The following is a 24,444-nucleotide window of genomic DNA, read 5'->3' as shown; positions in this document are numbered from 1 at the left end:
ACAGAAGTAGGACCAAGAGTAGACTCAGATTCAGTTCTCAAACCCTAAGCCTGCTCTGTGTCAGTCCTGATGTCCTGCTCTGGGCTATCAGGAACAAAAACACTGTCCTTGAACTGTTGCAAGAAGACAGACAGGTGGTCGTGTGCTTCTCATACAAGCCCTGCAAGGGAATGAGAAGATTCTTGTGCCTGGGCTTTCCAGGAACACTTGGGATAGATGATGTTCTTGAAGCCACACTTCACCGAACAAGTAGGCTCTTGACAAATCGAGAGAGGGAGAGAGGACATTCTAGGGGGCAGGAACAGTAGGAGCAAGGACACTGAAGCAGGAGATGGGACAGGATACTTAGAAAGAGTGAGTAATTGGGCCTGATTAGCAAGTAGGTTCTCCTTGGAGAAATGCCACCCCTGAACCTGAACATCTAGCCTGAAGTTGAACTTTGGAGGAACCTTGAACACCAAGCTTCCTTAAGTAAGAGGTGTATTGTTTTAGGCAAACCTGAAAGAGGAACACCTAGATCTATATAAAGATATTCACTGTTGACTGCAGCTCTTTAAGATGTTGTGGATAAAGTGATTGTTGTTGAAATTCAAGATTTGTTACTAGGAAAAAAATCCCAACCCTCTTCCAATTCATGTCACTCTCTAAGACAGCCCCAGTTACTGCACTTTTAAACACGAGCCTGAGATTAGAAGTGTCCCAAAAGGATTTGAAAGAATCTCAGACCATTGAGGACTGTCAGCTGAGTGAGGTAACAACTGGGGCAGAATGGGAAGGAGAACTTTGGGAATCAAATGCCACAGGCATGCCCTGCGAATCCCAGTCCATGTGGCATTAGCCAGATGTGAGGGGAGCAAGGGAAATGATACTCTAATGTGTCCCTTTTGATGACTATCTTGTCCTGCATATTTATGGAGAAACAAGCACTAACATGTTTGGGCATCTTTTCAAATATTTGACTCTTGATTGCAAAAAGAATTGAAACAGAACTCTTAATTGCTTAGTTAATTTCTTCAGTCAGAAAATAATTAAGGTTGTTAGAATTATTACCATTTTTTTTACCATCACCCTCCAACCCAACTCTAGTGTTTTTCAAATAGTTGAAGAAAGACAATTGCTGGTCTTTAAATTGAAGTGCATGGAAGACTGTTTTTGGAGAAGCAGCATTTAAGAGGTGAAAGATTACTATATATTTAAGTGTTTGAGCCCATCCATCTTTGAGAGCAGGAGTCTTTAATCAGGACCAATGATTACAGGGATAATGTCAAGATAAAATCATATGCATTCTAGCATTTAAAAAAATTATCTACCTTAAGTCACTAATGGTAGCTTAGATTATTAGCACAGAGATCATTCTCAAGGTCTAATGGGCTCTTGCTGGTTCCTCTCTTGGCAGGCCTTGGGCACTGGGTTCACCTTTATAATTTCACCTTGGGCTTGGAGTCAGTCTGTGTCTCCACCGGTACTATGTTTTGAAAGCAATCCACTGAAATCGCCCTTAGAAGTGGCTGTTACCAAGCGATTCTGTGCTGGTTGTTTTCAAGATAACCAGTGGGTTGATTGGAGTCAGAAGGGACAGTGGCAATATAGCTCCCCTTTGGGGATTGTTATTTGCTGGGAAATTGCTCATATATTTGCATACCTTACATGTTAGTGTCTGTGAACCCCTGCTGCTTACAAAATGCTTCCTCATTCTTGCATTCATTTGTTCAATGAACATTTGTTGAGAGCTGATAATGTAGAGGATCTGTGCTAGAGGCTGGGATACATACCCAAACGAGAGACACGATGCCTTCCTAATGAAGCTTCCAGTGCAAGTATTTGTTCATCCATTTGTTCATTTGTTTCTGCATCACATAAATGTTTACTGGGTATCTATTATGAATGCTTTTGACCCTGGTGCTGGGGCTTCCAGGAAAGCAAAGTGGAGAGCGATTGCATTGCTGCATTCTGGAAGGAGATGATGAAGATGGATTATATAACATGTCAGGTGTTGATGAGAACAATGAAAAAAGAGTAAACTGGGGACACAGGTATTTTTAATCCAAAGATCACATTCCTTATTACTTTTTGGTGAGATCAGCAGCCCCATTCTAAGGACATGAATAGCAAGGCCCAGGACACCCACGAGGGCCTGGTCCTGTAGGAGCCGCCACCGGGTGGAACGGCCCCCGTGCTCCCCGGTCTTCGCTCTCCACAGGGCACACTGCCTCCCACTGCACTTCGCTTCTTGCTAGTTGGGGTTGTGCCAAAGTGGGGAGATATGTCTATTAAACTATCTTAGTTTAAAAACTATTTCAGACCTTGACATTATTTCCAAGGTTTTTATTTATTTGTTTTTTGAGAAAGGGTGACTTAAAAGTGTCACTTCTGCTCTTGATTTTCTGGTGTCTGCAACCACTTTTGCATGATTCTCTGGATGCAGGGCTGATACGCTCAGGAGGGCAAACCATCAAGGTTAGGACTGGGCTTCCCTCTCTCCTCTCTATCTGATTTCAGTGTCCTCTCCTCTCCCCCAGGAGGGAAACAGCAATATAAATAAAGCTTCAAATAACCAAAATTGATTAATTGGGAATGACCTTAGAGTTGTTTGATCTGCATCAGAGGCCTGGGCCTGTCACTCTGTCTGTCTGACCCATTTCTCTCCTTCCCTCCTTTCTATCCTTTTCAGACTCTCTCATTTCTGTAAGTCAAAGTAGCAATGTCCCTGCCCACCTCCCAGGGTTGAGGTGATGATCACACAAAAATACCTACAAGAGTCCTTCATGAACATACCCCTTGGGCAAATGCTCACCAGGAAGAAAACAGTCATCGGGTTTACTGGGAAGAGTGCACACTCTGGACTTTGGGGGTCTGGGGGGGGACCTAGCTGAAGTACTGACTGTCCCAAGCCTGTTTGCTCCTGTCTCCAGGAAGCTGGGAAGAGTGGACGGCCTCCTGGCCGGGAGATGGGGACAGCAATGCCTGCACTGTGAGACAGACGCTGAATGAGGTGGGGAACTCTCTGCCAGCCCAGGTTTTCTGAACGTCAAGCATTCCAAGCACCTTCACATCATTGGCCAAACCAGCACCTGAAATAGTTTCATTTACACTTGTATTTTAGCCATCTCTAAATAAGAGCCATGAAATTAAAGGTTTTAGTTCATGCATGCTTAATATACATTAGAATTACTATATAACCATAAAAATACATAATTCCTGAAATCCTCTTGAGTACCCTAGTGAGGTGCCATGAGACAGTTGTCCAGTGAGCACATCAGAAGTCCCCTTCCCAGCCCTTCTTTCATGGGCTTCACTGTGCAGTACTCACTTTCATGGGGCTTTCAAGTCTTACACTGTCCTTTCCATAGATGTCATTTCATTTGCTCTTTCTAATATTCACAGCTGAGCATAAGGCTGAAATTATTGGTTCTACTTTGTGACAAAAAAAAAAAGAAAACTCACACAGAGGAAATACTTTTCCCAATTATCCTGCCTGTTTGGGTGGGAGCCAGGAGGAGAACCCAGGGCTCTATCATCCCAGCCTGAAGTGCCTTCCTCCATTGCCTGGGATGTCCTCCCTCATCTCAGGACCTGGGGCCACCCACCCACTGCTGGTTTCTCCCCTCTAGACCTGGCCAAGGCCTTCGAAAGCTGTCTGGACCCTTAAAGCTCAGTTGTAAATACTGAGGAGGGCTCTCTTATCTCAGAGTCACTTCTCACTCACCCAGCTGCCAGCAGCCTAAGTAGCCATCAACTTGCAGATTGCAAATCAGTGCTAAACGGGACAGGGAATTGTGAGCCTAAACTGGAGCCCAGACAGGCATCACCCCTGCCTGGAGACCTGCAGAGAGAACTTTAGGGCTGAGCCCAGTCAAGAGCCACCGTGTTTAGAGGGACGCTCTGGGCCCAAACACATTGTCTTGCTTCCTATGGAGAAAGGCCCCAGGAAAGGAACCAGAGGCTGCAAATGCAGGCTGCCAAGCCCCAGTCTGAGTCACACTGAGGGAGAGGAGAGAGGGAAGCCCAGTCCTAACCTTGATAGTTTGCCCTCCTGAGCGCATCAGCCCTGTACCCAGAGAATCATGCAAAGCAATGCAGACACCAGTGCCAAAGCTTTGGGGCTGCTTGAGATTCATTCTCCAGCAGGGGGTTCCTGTTTGCCCCTGCTCTGCCAAACAACTCTCAACCACCAAATCAACTGGGAAAGGCCACCACCTCGCTGGGACCCCGGAAAAGGCTGATTGCAAACTAAACAAAAGCAAATCTTTCTATTTATCCTGGAATTGGTTAAAATACAAAACAAAGCCTGTAAAGACTTCCAGACCCCTGCCCTGACCTTCCCGGCTGCCACCTGGAATTTTCCTGCCACCCCAACTGCCTGGTCCCCCAGCCAGGCTGCTGTTCTCAGCGGCCAGGGCTCTGTACTACTAAGTGCTTCCCTGCGGGAGGCACCTTTTCTCTTCTTCCCACCTAGTTCCTACTCACCTCTCAAGACCCCTCCCCTTCACCTTTTCATTGATTCATTCAGCCCAAACATAAACAAAGAGATGAAATAAAGCTCTGGAGTCAGCTGGTCAGAGGAGAACAGCGCCTATGACTATTCTCTGGTGCCTTAGCAGGGACAGCTCTCAAGAGACCAGTGTAACCGGGCCTGAAGTCACACTGAATGCCCTCTTTCCTCTGGCAGCTGTCACCTGTGTCCACTTGACCCCACAGCTAGCCTTGGGATTTGCCCTCTCTTTCTGGCTTACCCAGCTGAATCCTGCTGAGTGTTTAGGGCCGAACCTTCCCAGGAGGCCCCCATATTACCAGGATTACTTGGTGCCAACAGTTACTGCAAAATGCCTGTTTATGCCCTTCCCTTATTAGCTTTTTCATACATTTCTGTTTTTCTTTCCAAATAGACTCTGAGTTCCCCAAAGGGCCTTCATCTTCTGCTCTCTTTGTTCACTTCCTTTATCCCATGCTCTGACTCCCAGCATCCAGCCCCAAGAGGTCCAGAGGACAAGATCAATCATGTCTTCTAGATCAGTGGTCCCCAACGTTTTTTGGGCCATGGACCGGTTTAATGTCAGAAAATATTTTCACCGACCGGCCTTTAGGGTGGGATGGATAAATGTATCATGTGACCGAGACAAGCATCAAGAGTGAGTCTTGGATGTAACAGAGGGAATCTGGTCATTTAAAATAATAAAGCATTGTTCACACTTAAATATAAATAAAATGGAAATAATGTAAGTTATTTATTCTTTCTCTGCGGACAGGTACCAAATGGCCCACGGGCAGAAACTGGTCCGTGGCCCGGGGGTTGAGGACCACTTTTCTATCAATAGATGCTCTACTCACTCTCCAGGTGGGGAACATCCCATTTGTTTAATACACTTGCCTCAGTGCCCATACTTTGCCAAAGGATGAGATGCCATTGAACAACAACATTTTTTAAGCCATTTAAAATGATTCAAGTTATTCCCATAGCATGCAGGAATATTTCCCTCAGGAGCTCAAAAGCACTACAATGGTAAATACAAATAATGATTTTCCTTCATTTGTTTCTTCAATGCCCTTGTCCTGTTCAATGGCTCTTCCTTGAAGATCAACCAAGGGGGACACCTAGGGGTTTATTTTAGCTAGGCTGAGAAAGGAAGAGGCCAGACACAGCATGGACTGGGTGAAAGATATGAGAATTCTCGGACTGGGGCAATGTGGGTGGGTGGAAGGAGGTGGCAGGTGGATTTCAGAGAGGTGGGTCTCCTTTCCCACCTCTGACTGACACCCGTATCATGACCACAGACAATTCTGGATGGTTGGACAACTTAAAATCCTTTCTTATCTTACATGGCTCTTCCATTCTTGTCAGTAATTACTGCTGGTGGCAGAGCATGCTGGTGTCTTGGCGAAGTGGAGCCTCCCTCAGGGGAGAGGAGTTTTGAATTGCATGTCCCAATATGACTTTGATGGATTCAGACAAATTTCTCAAGCTCAGTGGACCATGCATGACCTGTGGTGGCGCAGTGGATAAAGCGTCAACCTGGAAACGCTGAGGTTGCTGGTTCAAAACCCTGGCTTCCCGGGTCAAGGCACATATGGGAGTTGATGCTTCCTGCTTCTCCCCTTCTCTCTCTCTCTCTCTCTCTCTCTCTCTCTCTCTCTCTCTCTCTCTGTCTTCCCTCTCTATAATAAATAAATAAAATCTTAAAAAAAAAAAAAAGCTCAGTGGACCTTTACTCAGGCTGGAAATCTTCCCTGGGAAGCAGGAAACATCTGAGACCCCCAGGCCCCCAATGGGGTGGTTTGGCTTTACTCATCTCCTGATCTCAGTGGACAGACCCAAAAAGAGTATGTGGGAGGCAGAACTGGGGTTCAGTCACCAAGGCCATAAGTATAACTATGATCCCCTTAATTTAGAGAATGAGAATCCAGTTTATAGCCTTGTTGGGCAGAGGCAGATTTAATGGCAGGTGCACTGGGCACGCGCCCTGGGCCCCAACTTCTGAAGGGGCCACAAAACCCCAACTTTACACTTTTTTAATGTAAGGGGCCCAATATTTTCTTCTGTGCCCGGGGCCTCAACTGACCCTAATCTGCTTCTTTTGTTGGGGCTAGGCTGTGCCCGGCACGAGCGTCCCTATGCTGAGGAGACAGACGGGAGTGGGCCTGAGCGGTACCACTGGGGTGGGTCGGCACTGGACAGACGGGAGTGGGCCTGAGCGGTACCACTGGGATGGGTCGGCACTGGACAGACGGGAGTGGGCCTGAGTGGTACCACTGGGATGGGTCGGCACTGGACAGATGGGAGTGGGCTGTGCAGTACCATTGGGATGGGTCGGCACTGGGCTGCACCTTTAAAGGACATCACAAAGTGTCTGTAATTAAGTGACCTCGGAAGAGAGACTGGAAGAAAGAGCATAATGGAATTGAGTTAGCGGTCAGAACTGCAGGAACTTATGCTCGAGTCAGGGGGAGGCAGGGCAGTCTGATCGTTAGCAGCGTCAAGACTGGGCACATACTCTGGCCACCGTGTTTTGTGTTCCTGGAGCAACACAGTGCTGAATGTGGTCTCCGACAGACCCAGTTGTGGGATGGGCTTGGGCACCTGACTCCACACCCGGGACCTAGCCTACACCTCACCTACATGGCCACGAAGGATGATGTATGTGATCTCTGAGTTCAAGAGTGAGTGCCAGAGAAGCACTGTCTCTGTCCTAGCCTACCATTCTGGCTAGGATGCCCTGTTAAGCCTCTCGGTGGCCTAACTAGAGACATGCGATAGAATGATTCCCTATCCCAATCTTTGGGTCCAGACGCCTCAGAAGATTTGTGCCAATGGAACCCTTTTTACGGGCCAAGAATGCAGCTGTTGTTCAGTATGTGTATGTGTCAGGGCACTGTGCCATGTTTTGGGTTCCAAATGTCACTATAAACATAGTCTTACAGCCTAATGAATGAGAGAGAGAGGGAGACCTCTATGTATGTGGGCTTTGAACTTACATGTGTACAGGTTCTGAAGTGATGCAGAGTTTGTTTCAAGGATGGGCAGAGAGGAGCAACAAATGTCTGTGCAGGGTTTTGAAGGATAAACAGGAGTTCTCCCAGAACTTAGGAGAAGAGAATATATGACCAAATGAAAGAATAGCTTATGCAAAAGTACAGAGGCACTAAGTTCCCGAGTGTGTTTAGGGGATTGGAGGTGGGGGTCAGGTGACAAAGCACTCCTTCTGTGGTGAGGATTTTGGACTCAGACCTGCAGGTTATAGGGAGCCCTTGAACAGTGTTATTCAGGGTGTTTACACAGTCCTACAGATAACAAGAATAGCTTGAAATGAGGGAGCATTCCTAAGAGAACACTGTGAGACCAGAAGCAATCTGGGTCAGCAGCCAGGAAGGGCCAACTTCCTGCCTACCTTGCCAATTAATGGCCAAGAGGGTTGTTTCTCCTCTAGGTCTTTCCTGACACATCAGTTGAATCTGGTCTCAAATATACTTGCAGGGATTTTGTAAGGAGGGCATCAATGAAGATAATGGAAAACATATATACTACAAATGCTAGATGAAGCCCTCCCTATAATTCTGGAGGACTTAAGAAGGATAGCAAACCTATGGGCTCCAAGTGCCCACCCTGCCACCAGGAAGGGTTAGGCCCATAGCTTCTTAACATGTGCCGTGGGAAATGGAGAGCTCTGTCAGCTGTTCGTGGGTGTGCCAAATCGCTTCGACTTGGGGGTCAGACTGTCTGGTGCCCGCCCCAGTTGAGGAAAGCATTTGTTGGGGCTTTGAGGCTGAGCGGTAGCTTCTCCCCTCCCAGAGCTCACCCTCCAGCAAAGCTCCAAGGAGTCACCACAGATCTTAGCTTGGAAACCAGATCCACCTGTCCTGGACTGGCTCGCCTCTGGGAGGCTCCGGTGACGGTGACAGGCAAACTGGTCATTGATAGACAGGTCCCCTGGCCAGCTTGGGATGCCTTCTTGGGGTGAATTGGCAGTGCTTTCTTCTTTTGGGAGTGTGTGGGAATGTGCTGTTCTTGTATAAACAGGCAGGCACGCATAAACTGGGGCGGGGGGAAAGGGAACTCTGTGCCCAGAGTACAGTGGAAAATGCCAAGGGCCTCGAAGAAGAACGGCTCTACTTCCTTGGTATGCCAGACTTGCACCATCCGGAAGTTGTCTTCTAGCAGTGATTGTTACTAAGTGTTCAGCTTTGGAGAGGTTTTGCAGACTCAGTTTGGTCACCAACATGCTGTGTGACCACAGGGCACTCAACTTTCCTTCTCAAGATCTTGGTCTCCTCATCTGTAAAACGAGACTAGATAATTCCAGATATTTCTGGCACCAACAGCGTGTTGAAAGGGAAAGACCTCGGGCACTGAGGTTCATTGGTGGATGAGGGTGAAGTCAGCTCTGTGGCCGCCTCGCTGTGTGGTCTTGGGGAAGCTCTAGTGCAGAGCCTGGCATTGTGAAGCTTCCCCATAACAGTAAGTATGAATACTTTTTTCTTAGGCATAGCCATGTTTCTGTGCATCTAGAGCAATATGCAACACAAGCACACCTCTGGGACAGCTTCAGGTCAACACGTTATAAAGAACACAAGTGTTAGGATGTGCTGAGCTTGCAGGTCAGTTTTACTCTCGGAAAGAGCCAGGGGCCTCTTAACTGGCTCCAGCCCGGCCCCATAACAGGTCACTGAATTCTGCCATGATTTCTCCTGGCAAGGCTGGAGCCGTCCCTGGGGCCTTGAGGCAGAAGCCGGTGGGCTGGGGTCAACCCACTTGGGACCAGGGGGCAAGCCACTCAGATCCTGTTTTGAAATAAGACTGAAAATGTCTCAGAGAGCCTATGGCTGAAAGCATCAGCCCAGAGGGCTCCTGTGTGGGGCTCAGGAGAAACTTCTGTCCCTGGGTGGTGGGGACACCCTTGGATCCAGCACAGTAGATGCCTGGTGAATCCTCTCAAGTCAGGAGCCCAAGGGTCCCCAAGGAATAGCTGTCATGATGAGGCATGTGCCCGGCCCCAGAGCTGGGCTTTATTTAAAACCGACAAGGGAAACAGTGGCTGTCCTTTTGGACACAGACACTGCTTACTTCCTTCTGTATTCTCTGGGCTGCTCCGATATTAGGAATCCTGGAGAAAAAATAGTATCAAACAGAAGAAACAACAATACCAATAACTGGCAAGAGTAGAGCAATGCAGGCGCACATTCACATAACGACACACCCTGTAACTACTAACAGCGGTGTGCAGAAAGAGTTTGCCATAAGATAGATCTAAATGTGTGCTGTAACATTAAATAACAACTGAAATGTGCACCTGACTGCAAATAAGCAAACTATAGGCTAAGGAATGTCAATCCTTGAAGGAAATACCACTTCACTCCAGGTGGTCCTGGCTGACTGCTTTCATGCATTTTCAAATGTTTTACAGGGTGCAGGTAGCATTTTAAAATGAAACATATATATATGTTTCTTTTTTTTCAAGCAAATTTTCTTTCCCTCATATTGAGACAAGCAAGCTGGAGGGCTTTCTCTGCAAGTTTAAACCATGCAGCAGCTTGGTCATTTCACATGGTGGCGGGAGGTTCTAAACCATGCAAATGCAGAAGAGCCAGGAGACAAAGATCTCACCTCCGCCAGGAAGCCCTGAGTGGCACACATATGCCTTTCTTTCTTGGCACCTTCGTGGCCAGCACAGATATCAACCATGGAAACAAGAATAATAAAAGCACACACATTAAGAAAACAAATTAACATGACTTACATTGCTTTTTACAAACCTAGAATTTTTAAAATATTCTTTCAAAGAGACTCTAGTCCTGCAGAAAGAGTCCCTTCGATGGATGGTACATTTATTCCTGTGCTGCTGTGATGGCACAAGCAAGTCTCAGTCTCCTCTTGGAACTGTCCTGAGATCAGGAGTGCAGCCTCGGCCTGTGGATGTGGTCAGTGCTGCCAATGCTGCCTTTGCAGATGGATTGTGATTTTCCAAGAGCTGTTTGAAAACTCTGTCCTGAAACTGGCAATTGCTTTGGGAAACATTTTTTGGGTGAAAGTGCAATGTGAGTGGGAAGAACAGAGACTGAAATGAACTTGACTGGCTATAAAGATAGATGCTTCGAACAGGCAAGAACCTAACCCCCTCCCGTGGGGGGGGGGCTGTGGTTTCAGAATACCATATTTCCCCATGTATAAGATGCTCCCATGTATAAGATGCACTTTAATTTTGAGGCCTGAAATTGGGAAAAAGAGGTATTACATAAAGTTAGTTGATCTCAAGTTTTATTCTTCATAAAATTCATACAACTCCTCATCATTGTCAAAACTCCCATCCATTAGCTTGTCCTCATCTATGTCTGATGACAAATCACTGTCTTCATATACTGCCTCGTCCTCAGTTCCATTTATGGCATTTGAAATGCCACAATCACTGTATAAGACACATCCAGTTTTTATTTTTTTATTTTATTTTTTTTTTTATTTTTTTTTTCATTTTTCTGAAGCTGGAAACGGGGAGAGACAGTCAGACAGACTCCCGCATGCGCCCGACCGGGATCCACCCGGCACGCCCACCAGGGGCGACGCTCTGCCCACCAGGGGGCGATGCTCTGCCCATCCTGGGCGTCGCCATGTTGCGACCAGAGCCACTCTAGCGCCTGAGGTAGAGGCCACAGAGCCATCCCCAGCGCCCGGGCCATCTTTGCTCCAATGGAGCCTTGGCTGCGGGAGGGGAAGAGAGAGACAGAGAGGAAAGCGCGGCGGAGGGGTGGAGAAGCAAATGGGCGCTTCTCCTGTGTGCCCTGGCCGGGAATCGAACCCGGGTCCTCCGCACGCTAGGCCGACGCTCTACCGCTGAGCCAACCGGCCAGGGCCGACACATCCAGTTTTTAGATCTCAAATTTTTCGGCAAAGGGTGAGTCTTATAGATGGGGAAATATGGTAACTGCACTGCCTCCGCAGGGGGCCCTTCTGGGGACCAACACTCATTATCATGTATTATTTTGAATATGTTTGTAGGGAAAAAAATTTAAACATTTAAGTATTGATGGTGAGCTTATCCCCATGCGAGATCGAACCAGAAAATAGGGTAAAGGCAGCCCAGTGTGGTCCTGCCTTCAGGGAGCTCACTACGTCTGTTTCTGCCATTTCATCTTGTACCCGTTGATTTTTCAGTCCACTCATTTTAATACTGGTGTCCAGAAGAGGCACAGGAAATGGCCCATGCCCAGCACATAAACAATTTTATAATGACTGGGGAAGGGACCCGAGGGCAAAAGGTCAACTTTTGGACAAGAGGAAGATGAATCTCTTCTCTCTGCCCCTCTGCTGCCTGAATCACCTGAAGCAGACAGACCTGGACTTTGTTACAGGTAAATAATTACAGTTGTATCTGCCATAAATATCTTGCTGAAGGGGCCATTGCAAAAATTGAGATTGTATCTCCGAGCAACTGTCAAATGGCCAGAATAAATTCAGAGAACTTGAAATACTGATGTACATTTTCTGTCATACATATCTCTCGGTCTAGACTTTCAGGCTGCATCTTGACAGAACACCTAGGATGGCTGAGAAATTAAGGAGTCAGGAACAAAAAAATTACATAGTGTTGGTGTTCTGTGGTTTGTGTCTTCTTTATCTGTGGTCTCGGCAAACAGGAAGTCCATGTGACTTGGGGGGCTTGGGCAGAGATGTTAAAGGCACTGATCCCCGGGAATTAAAAAAAGACAAGGAGGTAATAAATCTCAGACCAAAATGGAAAGCCTGAAGAGGTCAGTGAGCTACAGCCAACCTAATATCTGTACTTCTCAGGGCCGCAATAAATCTGACACTACTACCTCTTGGCTCAGCTGGCTCCTGTGCAGCCGGCAGATCAAAGCCTCTCCCAGTATCCTCTGCAATCACCTGTTTCTCATTGGGCCTGGTGGATGAGGCAGGCGGGGCGGGGTGAGGGGCAGGGTGAGGATGTCCCCTCCTTCTCAGCACCATCTGGGGGCCATATTGAAACACCCTGCAGCCAGGGGTTTAGGTAAAGGGTCCTGGGGGGAACTGGCAGGCACTGCCCCAAACTGGAGAAGTAAAGGAGCAGCTGTGGAAAGGAGTTACAGTTAAGCCGATGAGTTTCTGCCTGGGGAAGCTGTCTTGTTGGCGTTAGAAGAGAGAAAGGGGGCAGGAGAGCAGTTCCTCAGGCTTGTGACTTTGATCGGAAGAGGTCTCCTACTTGTTGATTCCAATGTGGCTGGATCTTTGTCTCACACGTTTTCCCAAAATTATTTTTTTTTCAAAAATACCTATCAAGTGCCCATTTACTATCTAATTACTCGTGCCCCAGACTATGCCAGCCAGACATCTTACTCGTCTTATCACTACCTGTCCTAACAACCCTGCAAAAGAGATATTAGTATTTTCTTCCTTCAGATAAGGATACTGAGGTTCTGGGCGATTAAATCTGACCCCATGTTGGTGAGAGTCATGCAACTAGTGGGTCACAGAATCAGGACTTGAATCCAAACCTCTGAGACTAAAAATTCCGTGTAGTTCTCACCCTGCCTCAATAAATCTACTGTCATCAGGGCACCACTAAATCCTGCAAAAGATGTAAAAATAAACCAGAAGAGTATTCTCATTTAAAAAAAATGGCCTGAAAGTTGAGATCTGACATATCTATAAATAATAGTGATACAAAATAGAGTGTGATAAATGCCTTGAGAGAGATATCCATAAAAGATAAAAGACTTGGGAGGAGGCAGTTATTATTTCTGGGCAATGTGGGCACTTGTGTTGGGTTCTGGGGCATCAGGTAGATTTAGGCCTCAAGTTCTAAAGGGAAAGGAAATTGCAGCAGAAATAATGGTTGCTCAGAGGTTCTGGCCAACAAAGCATGGAGTACATTTGGGAGACTTCAGGTAGCTGAGTTTGGAAATAAAACCACCTTAAGAAAAGTATTGGGGCACAAACTTGGAAAAGCCTGTAGTTTAAGTGTATGGATGTCCTCCAATGCTAGATGAAAGAGTTTGGATGACTTATTTTTTCCTGTAAGCAACAGAAAATTATTGGAGATTTTTGAGCATGATTTTAAAAGGTGTGTGTGTGTGTGTGTGTGTGTGTGTGTGTGTGCACGCGCGCATAGGATAAATTGGAGAAGAGAGAGAGGAGGCAGAGAAACAAGACAGGAGGCTACTGCTATAATCTGGCTCCTGTGGATCCTGACCTTGAAGACTGTTTGACTTCTAGACATGTTTGGCTTTGTTGTTGGGGGAAGATCAATTTTCTAGTGTCCAACAATGGAAGTGTGTGAAGTCCTAAGCCTCTTGCGTCAGTTACTTTGAATCATTCTGTAGAGCCGAGCAGGTGTCCAGGTGACAACTAGGATGTGGAAAGTGAGACATTGCTCTTGGTTTTCTCCAGCAGTTCTCTTAGGGATCCAAGTCCTGTTGTTTCCACAACAACACCAGCTCACCCTCTTCAAGGACATAGAATTTCTCTCCCATAAGTGGTTGATGCTTTGGAGAGAAAAGCATAGATTCTGTGGAAAGCAGACAGGGCTAAAGTCAGGAGCTCAGATTCCAGGTTCTGTGCTTAGCCCTGAACTTCTGTTTAACTTTGGACAAATGGCTTTCCACTTTAGATTCACTTTCTTCATCTCTCAGACATGGAGAATAGAATTGTTGGTGTACCCAAGGCTGGGCTAGATTATACACTGCAGGATACACAGCATACTCACTTTCAGATTGGGTCCTAAAAGCTCCACATTGCTTTGAAGATGTTTCACGGACTCCCCACAGGTAAGTACATTCTGAACACATCCCCTTTATCAATTGTATCAATACTTATTGGGCTTCTGCTGCAAACAAGTAATGAAATCATTAATGACTATTTAAACTACCGGTGATGTACCAAGAGATTCAACCAGAAATCAGGAGACATAAAAAAGATCCCAGGAGCTACCTAAAGAGTTGTGAGATCTTCTGCAAGCCATTTATCCTCACCTTGAGCCTCTGCTTCTTCATCTGTCATAGGCTTGGTTTTGGATAGATGATAGTGTCTCTTTCAGTGATAGGCTATATTTCTCCATTACATGGGGATCATAGGAATATAAATAAAATGCATCATGACAGTGCTTTAACTAATACTTAGAAAGCAAGGCCCTGTGTCACATCTGCTGTGCAGAGTGGGATACAGGGAGTCAGGCCTTGGGACCATCAAGACAGGCACAAACCCAAACCAAAAAAACATGCCATTTGCTTACACCTGAGCCCTCACTCACAGCTTACCAATTTTTGGTTTATGCACAATGTTAATATGCTTAGTTCTTTGGTAGTGTAGCCTACAGCAGAAAACCCTGTAGCAGGAAAGGGACAGCTAGAGACAGGTACTTACAAAGCAGCACAGAGTGACAGCCTGATACCAAGCTGCTACCAGAAATGAAAAAGCTGAGAGCCATTAAGAAGCTGGAACAAGAATTCAAAAGCACTTGAAGACAGGAAGTATTGACCATAGGGGCAAATATTTTTACACGATCTAGTTCTATCCATCTTCCTCTATGGCTGCAGTTAAGATCATGTGAAATCTAAGAGAATCCAAGACAGTTAAGAAATTGGCTTCCGAGTTAGAGCTGATGAGTTAGCAAAGGAACAGAGCAAGGAATACGCCAGATACAGCCCATCTGTCAAATCTGAGGTCTGAGAGTAAAACTGACTTAAGAAAAACAGGAAGTGAAAGGCACAACACTAAGAGCCGACGGGTGCCTTACTAATAAGATTGTTCAAGTGGTTCGATTAGACACACTAATTGATGTTCCAATAATGACCCCGAGTTATTATGATAAAAATATATTATGATGGATAGCACTGCTGAAGGAAGCATGGACATACATAACTTGGGGCACTTTCTGACAAACAGATGGAATTTGGGGAAGGTGGGTTTGGGAGATAAAGTTTTGGCTCTTACAGGGTTAAGTCTCAGTTATCTGGACATCTCCTCTGGGTTTCCCCAAATGTCAAGCCGTCCCATGACCCCTCTCCTTCCTCTAGGGTCCACAGGATCCCAGCCCTGGGGTCTATGGAGGCAGGATGTTCCCCGTGGGCCCTGGTGGACCCATGCTCAGAATGGCCAGGCTACCTATTGGAAAATTCAGCTCTGTCAGGCGCTCTATCTGTCTCTGTTTTGTGCTGCCTTGGGAAGTTACACAGAGAGAAAGCATTACTGAAAACCCCAGCTGCCTTGTGCCAGACAGTAGTCCTTGCTCCCCTCCAGCATCTTGGATTTGGTGGCCGGGATGGTGGTGGGTTGGTGGGGATGAGCAGGACGCTGGGCCTGGGAGCCTTCATGAAAGCCATAGCAACCTCAGGTTGGATTCCTCTTCCCCCATGGTTCCCCTTTCCTCAGCCCCATGCCTGCGAGAACAGAAAGGCATCCAGACCTTGTCGAGGAGGAAGCCTGGAAACCCTATCACAGATGCAGCATCAGGATACAGTGCCCTGTGTGCAGAGGGAAGACTATGAAGGGAACAATTTGACTGATGTTGCTGTGTTAGCACCCAGGGTCAAATATGATCAGAGTCTAAATCTGAGGTCTGTCAAGGGGCCTCATCCTTCATTCCTCCAGACCCGTGGAGGAGCTGGACGCTTGTCACAGGGCAAAGGGAAAGGAAACTAAAATGTGTCCGGCTCTGTGTTAAGCCCTTTACCTGCATTTGTTCTGAGTCTTGATGACGGCACTCTGAGGGAAGGCATTGCTAGACCCATTTCATAGACAGTGGAACTGAGCCTCTGAACGTCGAGCAGGCTTCAGGAAGTAACAGGTGAGGGTTTCAAATCAGATGTGCCCAGTGCTGCCCAATTCTCTGCTTCTTTTGCTTTGCAGGCTGCTGAGTGGATGGAGGGTGAGTCTTGCTGAAGGACTTCTCTCCAAGATGCTTGAGAACAAAACCCATCCTGAACCAGCAGCCACAGTGTCACCTGAGAACTTATTAGAGATGCAAATTCTAGGGACCTATTCCAGATCTAGTGAATCAGAAAACTCCGGGGGTAAGTCCAGCAATTTGTGTTTTAATGAGCCTCCTGGCTCGTTCTGATTGCAGCTAAAGTTTCAGAATTACTATTCTAAGGCCTTGCCACTCAGATTGTGGTCCCAGGACCAGCAGCAAGGCATCACTATGGAACTTGTGAGAGTGCAGAATCTCACCATGGTTGAATGGCTCAGTAGATAAAGCACTGACTCAGTATGCCAGAGGTTGTGGGTTCAACACCCACATCAGGGCACATATGAGAAGCAATCAGTGAGTACACAACTAAATGGAACAACTAAGTGAAACAACAATTTGATGCTTTTTTTCTCCTTTCACCCCCACTCTCTCCCTTACTCTCTCTCCTTCCCTCTCTTTCTCTTTCTCAAGTCAATGGAAAAGTTAAAAAAAAATTTTAAGAAATGCAGACCCCAAAATCCAAGTCTGTATTTCAACAGGATTTCAGATATTTGAGGACATGTCAATATGGGAGAAGTACCTGCCTCTGTTGGTTAAAAGTATTGCTGGATTCATACTCTAACCCATGAGCTCAGTGGTAACCAGAGTCTTGGGAAGCCCCAGAAATGGGCTGGCACCACCCCAGATGGGGCACACATATGGGGGTCAGAAGGAAGGTTGGGCTGGACTGTAACAGTCAGGCCAGGCCAGGCCAGCACAGTGTTCTGATGCTTTGCTTATTGGAGGCTAGAGCCCCTGTTAGGCCTTTGGAATAGATGGCATTCCCCAAAGGAAAGGGATGTAAAAGCTTTCTTCATTACCGGACTGATGAATACATACTAGCTGCTGGACTGTCTGAGAAGGATTCTCTGTCTATGTCTGGGCTCAGTGGTAATGAGTGCTGGGATCAATTAGCAATGTCTGTCACAGATGAGGGATGGGGCAATGGTGGTACACATGGGGAACTGATGTCTGAGGGTAGAGGGTGGAGGAGGTAGAGAGTGGGAGCACATCAGGACACTTAAGAAGTTTGGCAAACACTTAATTGCAGATACATTTTTCTCTTTGTAAAGTTTTTAGACAAATTCTCCTAGACTTTGTTAAAACCTAACTACCTGAATGTTGCATACGGTTACATAGGCAAATGTAACTTTTAAAAGATAAAAATGAATATGGTAAAAAAAAATGCCAACCATATACAAAGGATACCACCCCTCCTCTCCTGACAATCGCTCTCAACAGTTCCTGGGGTGTACTTCTAGATATTTTTTATGTAAACACACACTCACACATACATATACTTCATTTAACAATTTATTTGAAATTTGGCTCACTCTAATCATTATTTTCCAATGTCACTTATTATTTCCTTATTTGGATGCACCAAAATTTATCAGCTAGTCTTCTATTAATGAATATTTTGATTGTTTCTTTTTTCTTTTTTTATTTATGATTTTAATTTGTGTTTACATAGATTCAAGTGTCCCATGAATATATCTCCCCCCAACCCCTTACTCCCCCTCAGCACCCCCATGTCCTCTCCTCCCCATTGCCTTCCCCTCTTTCCTCCAGGATTTGCTGTCTTGTTCTCTATAATGCTGTGTTATATATATACAATTTCATTAATCTCTTTACCTTCTCTGATCCTATCTTCTCTCTACTTTCCCTCTGACTGCTTTCCCTCTGGTCCCTTTGATCCTGCCTCTGCCTCTGTTCTGCTCCTCAGTTCACATTGTTTATAGGATTCCTCAAATGATTGAGGTCATATGGTATTTTTCTTTCTCTGCCTGGCTTATTTCACTTAGCATGATAGTTTCCAGGTCCATCCATGTTGTCATGAAAGGTAAGATTTCCTTCTTCCTCAGAGCAGCATAGTATTCCATTGTGTATATGTACCACTGCGGTTTTTTTTTTTTTTTTTGCATTTTATTTATTTTATTTTTTTAATGGGGTGACATCAATAAATCAGGGTACATACATTCAAAGAAAACATTTCCAGGTTATCTTGTCATTTAGTTCTGTTGCATACCCATCACCTGAAGAGAGATCGTCCTCCGTCACCCTCCATCCAGTTCTCTCTGTACCCCTCCCCCTCCCCCTCTCCCTCCTTCCCTCCCCCCATCCCCCGTAACCACCACACTCCCGTCCATGCCTCAATCATTACCAGCTAGAAGCAGCGGTCATTGGGACTTGGACATGAGCTGCAAAGTATAGAATGGTGACAACAATTCCAGTGCCATGCAGACTTTTCCTGTGGGGAACTTTCCTGGACTCCTGCTCCCTGTGACAGCTCCTAGCAGACTGAACTGTGGTTGGGTTGCATTTTTCAGGGATTTGGCATGGTGATGGGGCCAACTTGGACTTGGTGAACATGTTAAGGACACTACTCTTTTATGGATTCTTGCTGTATTGGCCAAGAGTTTGCTTAAAGGCTTTTAATCACTGTAAAAAAAAATAGAGGACTGGATGAAGAAGATGGGGCACATATACACCATGGTATACTATTCAGCTAGGAGAAATGATGACATCGGATCACTTGCAGCGGAATGGTGGAGTCTTGGTAGCATTGTGTGGGGTGAAATGTGCGAATCAGAAAAAACAGGAACTGCAGGATTCCATACATTGGTGGGACATAGAAGTGTACCACTGCTTTTTAACCCACTCATCTACTGAAGGATACTTGGGCTGTTTCCAGATCTTGGTTGTTGTAAACAATGCTGCAATAAACATGGGGGTGCATATCTTCTTTTGAATCAGTGATTTGGTATTCATAGGATATATTCCTAAAAGTGGGATAGCTGGGTCAAAGGGCAGTTCCATTTTTAATTTTTTGAGGAATCTCCAAACTGTTTTCCACAGTGGCTGCACCAGTCTGCATTCCCACCAGCAGTGCAGGAGGGTTCCCTTTTCTCCACATCTTCACCAGCACTTATTATGTGTTTGTTTTGTTAATGAGCACCATTCTAACAGGTGTGAGATGGTATCTCATTGTGGTTTTAATTTGCATTTCTCTAATGATTAATGATGTTGAACATTTTTTCATATGCCTATTGGTCATCGGTATGTCCATTGTATGCTCTTACCTCCTTTGTCAAGTATCAATTGTCCATATAGGTGTGAGTTTATTTTTGGGTTCAGTCTATTCTGTTCCATTGATCTGTATGCCTGTTTTTATGCCAGTACCAAGCTGTTTTGAGTACAATGACCTTGCAGCATAACTTGATATCAGGAAGTGTGATACCTCCCACTTTATTCTTCTTTTTCAGGACTGCTGAGGCTATTTGTGTTCTTTTTTGGTTCCATATAAATTTTTGGAATATTTGTTCTATATCTTTGAAGTATGTCATTGGTATTTTAATTGGTATTGTATTGAATTTATAGGTTGCTTTTGGTAATATAGACATTTTTATAATGTTTATTCTTCCTATTCATGAACACGGTTTATGCTTCCATTTGTTTGTATCTTCTTAATTTCCTTTATCAATGTTTTATAATTTTCCGAGTACAAGTCTTTAACCTCTTTGGTTAAATTTACTCCTAGATACTTAATTTTTTTTATTGCAGTAGTGAAGGGGATAGTTTTCTTAAGTTCTCTTTCAGACAGTTCATTGTTGTTATATAAAAATGCCCCAGGTTTCTGAATATTAATTTTGTATTCTGCCACCTTGCTGAATTCATTTATCAGGTACAGTAGTTTTTTGACTGAAACTTTAAGATTTTCTATGTACAGTTTTATATCATCAGGAAATAATGATAGTTTTACTTCTTCTTTCCAATTTGGATGTCTTTTATCTCTTCTTCTTGTCTGATTGCTGTGGCTAGGACTTCCAGAACTATGTTGAATAAGAGTGGTGAAAAGGAGCATCCCTGCCTTGTTCCTGATCTTAAGAGAATTTCTTTTAATTTTTGCCCATTGATTATGATGTTGGCTTTGGGTTTGTCATAGATGGCCTTTATCATGTTGAGGTATGATTCCTGTATCCCCACTTTGATGAGAGTTTTTATCATAAATGGGTGCTGGATTTTATCAAATGCTTTTTCTGCATCTATTGATATCATCATGTGATTTTTATCCTTTCTTTTGTTTATGTGTTGAATCACATTGATTGATTTGCTGATACTGTACCAGCCTTGTGTCTCTAGAATAAATCCCACCTGATCATGATGTATGATTTTTTTCATGTATTGCTGGGTTCAGTTTGCTAATATTTTGTTGAGAATTTTAGCATCTAAGTTCATCAGGATATTGACTTATAGTTTTCTTTCTTTGTAGTGTCTTTGCCTGGTTTTGGAATCAGAATTATGCTTGCTTCATAAAAGGAGTTTGGAAGTTTTCCTTTCTCTTGATGTTTTTGAAATAGCTTGAGAAGGAAAGGAGTTAGTTCTTTGAATACTTGGTAAAATTCACTGGTGAAGCCATCTGGTCCAGGACTTTTGTTTGTTGGGAGTTTTTTGGTAACTGTTTCAATCTTATTTGATGAAATCGGTCTGTTTAGGTTTTCTGATTATCCTATATTGATTTTTGAAAGATTATATGTTTTGAGGAATTTGTCCATTTCACTAGGTTGTCTAATTTTATGGCATACAGTTCTTCATAGTATTTTCTTACAATCCTTTGTATTTCTGCTGTGTCAATTGTTACTTCTCCTCTCTCATTTCTAATGTTATTTATTTGAGTCCTCTCTTTTTTTTCTTGGTGAGTCTTGTTAAAGGTTCATCGGTTTTGTTTACCTTTTCAAAGAACCAGCTCTTGGTTTTATTGATCCTCTGTATTTTTTTTTTAGCCTCTATGTTTTTTATTTTTGCTCTGATCTTTATTCTTTCCTTCTACTTCCTCTGGGTTTTCCTTGATGTTCTTTTTCTAGTTCTTTTAGATGTAGGGTTAAATGGTTTATTTGAGCTTTTTCTAATTTCTTAAGGTATGCCTGTAGTTCTATGAACTTTCCTCTCAAGACTGCTTTTGCTGTGTCCCATAAATTTGGAATTGATGTATGTTCATTTTCATTTGTTTCACGGAAATTTTTTATTTCTTCCTTGATCTTATTGTTAACCTATTCATTATTTAATAACATGCTATTTAGTTTCCAAGTGTTTGAGTATTTTTCAGTTTTTCTATTTTAGTTAATTTCTAGTTTCATGCCATTGTTATCTGAGAAGATGCTTGATATGATTTCAATCTTCTTAAATTTGTTGAGACTTGTTTTGTGTCCTAGCATGCGGTCTATCCTCAAGAATGTATCATGAGCACTTGAAAAGAATGTATATTCTGCTGATTTAGGTTGAAATGTTCTGAAAACATCTATTAAATTCAATTGATCTAGTGTGTCCTTTAGTCTGCTGTTTCTTTGTTAATTTTCTTTCTTGAGGATCTACCTAGTGATGTTAGTGGAGTATTAAAATCCCCTATTATTATAGTATTGCTGTTGATCTAGCCCATTATGTCCATCAAAATCTGCTTTATTTATTTAGGTGCTCATATTAGGTGCATAGATATTTATAAAGGTTATCTTTTCCTGTTGGATTGCTCCCTTTATCATTATGTAGTGACCTTCTTTATCCCTTATGATAGCCTTTGTTTTAAAGTCTATTTTTTCTGATATAAGTATTGCTACTCTAGCTTTTTTTTTTTCATTTCCATTTCATGAAATATTTTTTTCCATCCCTTTACTTTCAGTCTATGTGTATCTTTTGTTTTAAGGTGGGTCTCTTGTAGACAGCATATGTATGGTTCCTGTTTTCTTATGCATGCAGCTACCCTATGTCTTTTGATTGAAGCATTTAATCCATATACCTTTAAGGTTATTATTGATATGTAGTTGTTTATTGCCATTTTATTTTTTGAATCTACATTCCTCTTTTACTAGATTTTCCCCCCTTTGTTCTGTTTACAGGAGGCCTGTTAATATTTCTTGTAGCATTGATTTGGTTGTAATAAATTTCTTGAGTTTTTTTTTTTTTTTTTTTGTCTAGGAAGCTTTGTATTTCTCCTTCAATTTGAAATGATAGCCTTTCTGGATAGAGAAATCTTGGTTGTAGGCCCTTGTTTTGCATTACTTTGAATATTTCTTTTGCCATTCCCTTCTGGTTTCTAATGTTTCTGTTGAGAAGTCAGATGTCATCCTTATGAGGGCTCCTCTGTAGGTAATAAACTGCTTTTCTCTTACAGCTTTTAGTATTCTTTCTTTATCTCTCTCTCTTTTTTTAAATTTCTCCAAAGCTGGAAACGGGGAGGCAGTCAGACAGACTCCCGCATGTGCCCGACAGGGATCCACCCAGCATGCCCACCAGGGGGCAATGCTCTGCCCCTCTGGGGCGTCGCTCTGTTGCATCCAGAGCCATCCTAGCACCTGAAGCAGAGGCCACAAAGCCATCCTCAGCGCCCGGGGCCATCTTTGCTGCAATGGAGCCTCGGCTGCGGGAGGGGAAGAGAGAGACAGAGAGGAAGGAGAGGGGGTGGGGTGGAGAAGCAGATGGGCGCTTTTCCTGTGTGCCCTGACCAGGAATTGAACCTGGGACTCCTGCACGCCAGGCCGATGCTCTACCACTGAGCCAACCGGCCAGGGCTTTTTATCTCTTAATTTTTGTATTTTAATTATGATGTATCTTGGTGTTGGCCTTTTTGGGTTCATCCTTAATGGAACTCTGTGTGCTTTTTAAACTTGTGTGACTTTTTCCTTCATGAATTTAGAGAAGTTTTCAGCTACGATTTCTTCAATCAGATTCTCTATCCCTTGTTCTTTCTATTCTCTTTCAGGAACCCTTATGATGCAGATGTTATTTCTTTTCATGTTGTCACAGAGCTCTCTTAGAGTTTCCTCAGACTTTTTGAGCCTTTCTTCTTTTTGCTGCTCTGCTTCTGTGCTTTCATTTATCTTGTCCTCTAACTTACTGATTCAATTCTCAGCTTCATTCATCCTACTTTTAATTCCTTCCAGTGTGGTCTTCATTTCTGATATTGTATTTGTCATTTCTGACTGATTCTTTTTTATTATTGCAATGTCCATTTTTATACTTGCTATATCTTTATTTAAGTGCTCTAAGATCTTTGAGCATTCTAAGAATCATTATTTTAAACTCTGCATTCAGTAATTTGGTTATTTCTGACTCATTTAAGTCCTTTTCTGGGGATTTCTCTGAATTTGGGCTGTATTTCTCTGCCTTCCTATTTTGCCTATGTATAAGAAGGGTGTGGCCACAGGAATAAGATGGGTGTGGCCTCTGTGTTCCCTAGGTGTGGTCTGTCTGCAGGCCCGCCACCCTCTCTGCCACTGCCTCCCGCCTTCCTGTAGGGGCATTGCTAGCGGGGCTTGAGTTTTTGCCTCACCTCTGTGGGCGGGACTGTGTGTGTATGTGCTGGGCTACAAGCGTTGGCTGGCCTTGGCCTTCGCCCCGCCCCTATGGGCGGGGCTGCACTCCAGCGTCGAGGCTGTGAGCCTCCCGACTGCTCTCACTTGCGAGCCCACAGTTACTGGCCGGATTGGTTTTGTGAGCCCCTTTCGCCACAGCAGCTACCCTCAGCTTCTGCCCCTGCTGAACGGGCCTGTGCTTGCGCTGGGCCTCAGTCGTGGCCGCCTCATCTTTCGTCCTTGTGGGTAGTACTGCTCTGGCGCTTGTCCCCTCCCTTCCGCCCCTGCCAACAGGACTGTGCTTCTGCGTTTCACCGCCGCCCGCCCTATGGCAAGCACTCAGCAGTATGGCAGGGGAGATGCTACTCAGACCTTAGCACTTAATACTGTATTCCTGATGGCTCCCTGCTTCTAAGTGACTTGATTGTTTCTAATCTCTTTACTACTACAGTGTACTGCAGAGATAGTCTCTGTATATGTCTTTGTTCTCCAGTGTATTTCAGTGGAATTAATGGTACGAGGGAATATGCATTTTAAATTGAAATGATTAAAGCCCAGCTGTCTTCCCAAAAGACTGCGTCAATTCTACTGTCACCTAATATACCAACTAGCATTTTTAAGAACATGTTCTCATTGTGAATTAGTCACACAGTTAAATAGAAGTTGCAAGT

This window comes from Saccopteryx bilineata, chromosome 5 (assembly GCF_036850765.1).
Source record: "Saccopteryx bilineata isolate mSacBil1 chromosome 5, mSacBil1_pri_phased_curated, whole genome shotgun sequence".
NCBI lineage: Eukaryota > Metazoa > Chordata > Mammalia > Chiroptera > Emballonuridae > Saccopteryx > Saccopteryx bilineata.
The sequence above is the reverse complement of the archived record's forward strand: the minus strand, read 5'-3'. Positions refer to the sequence as shown.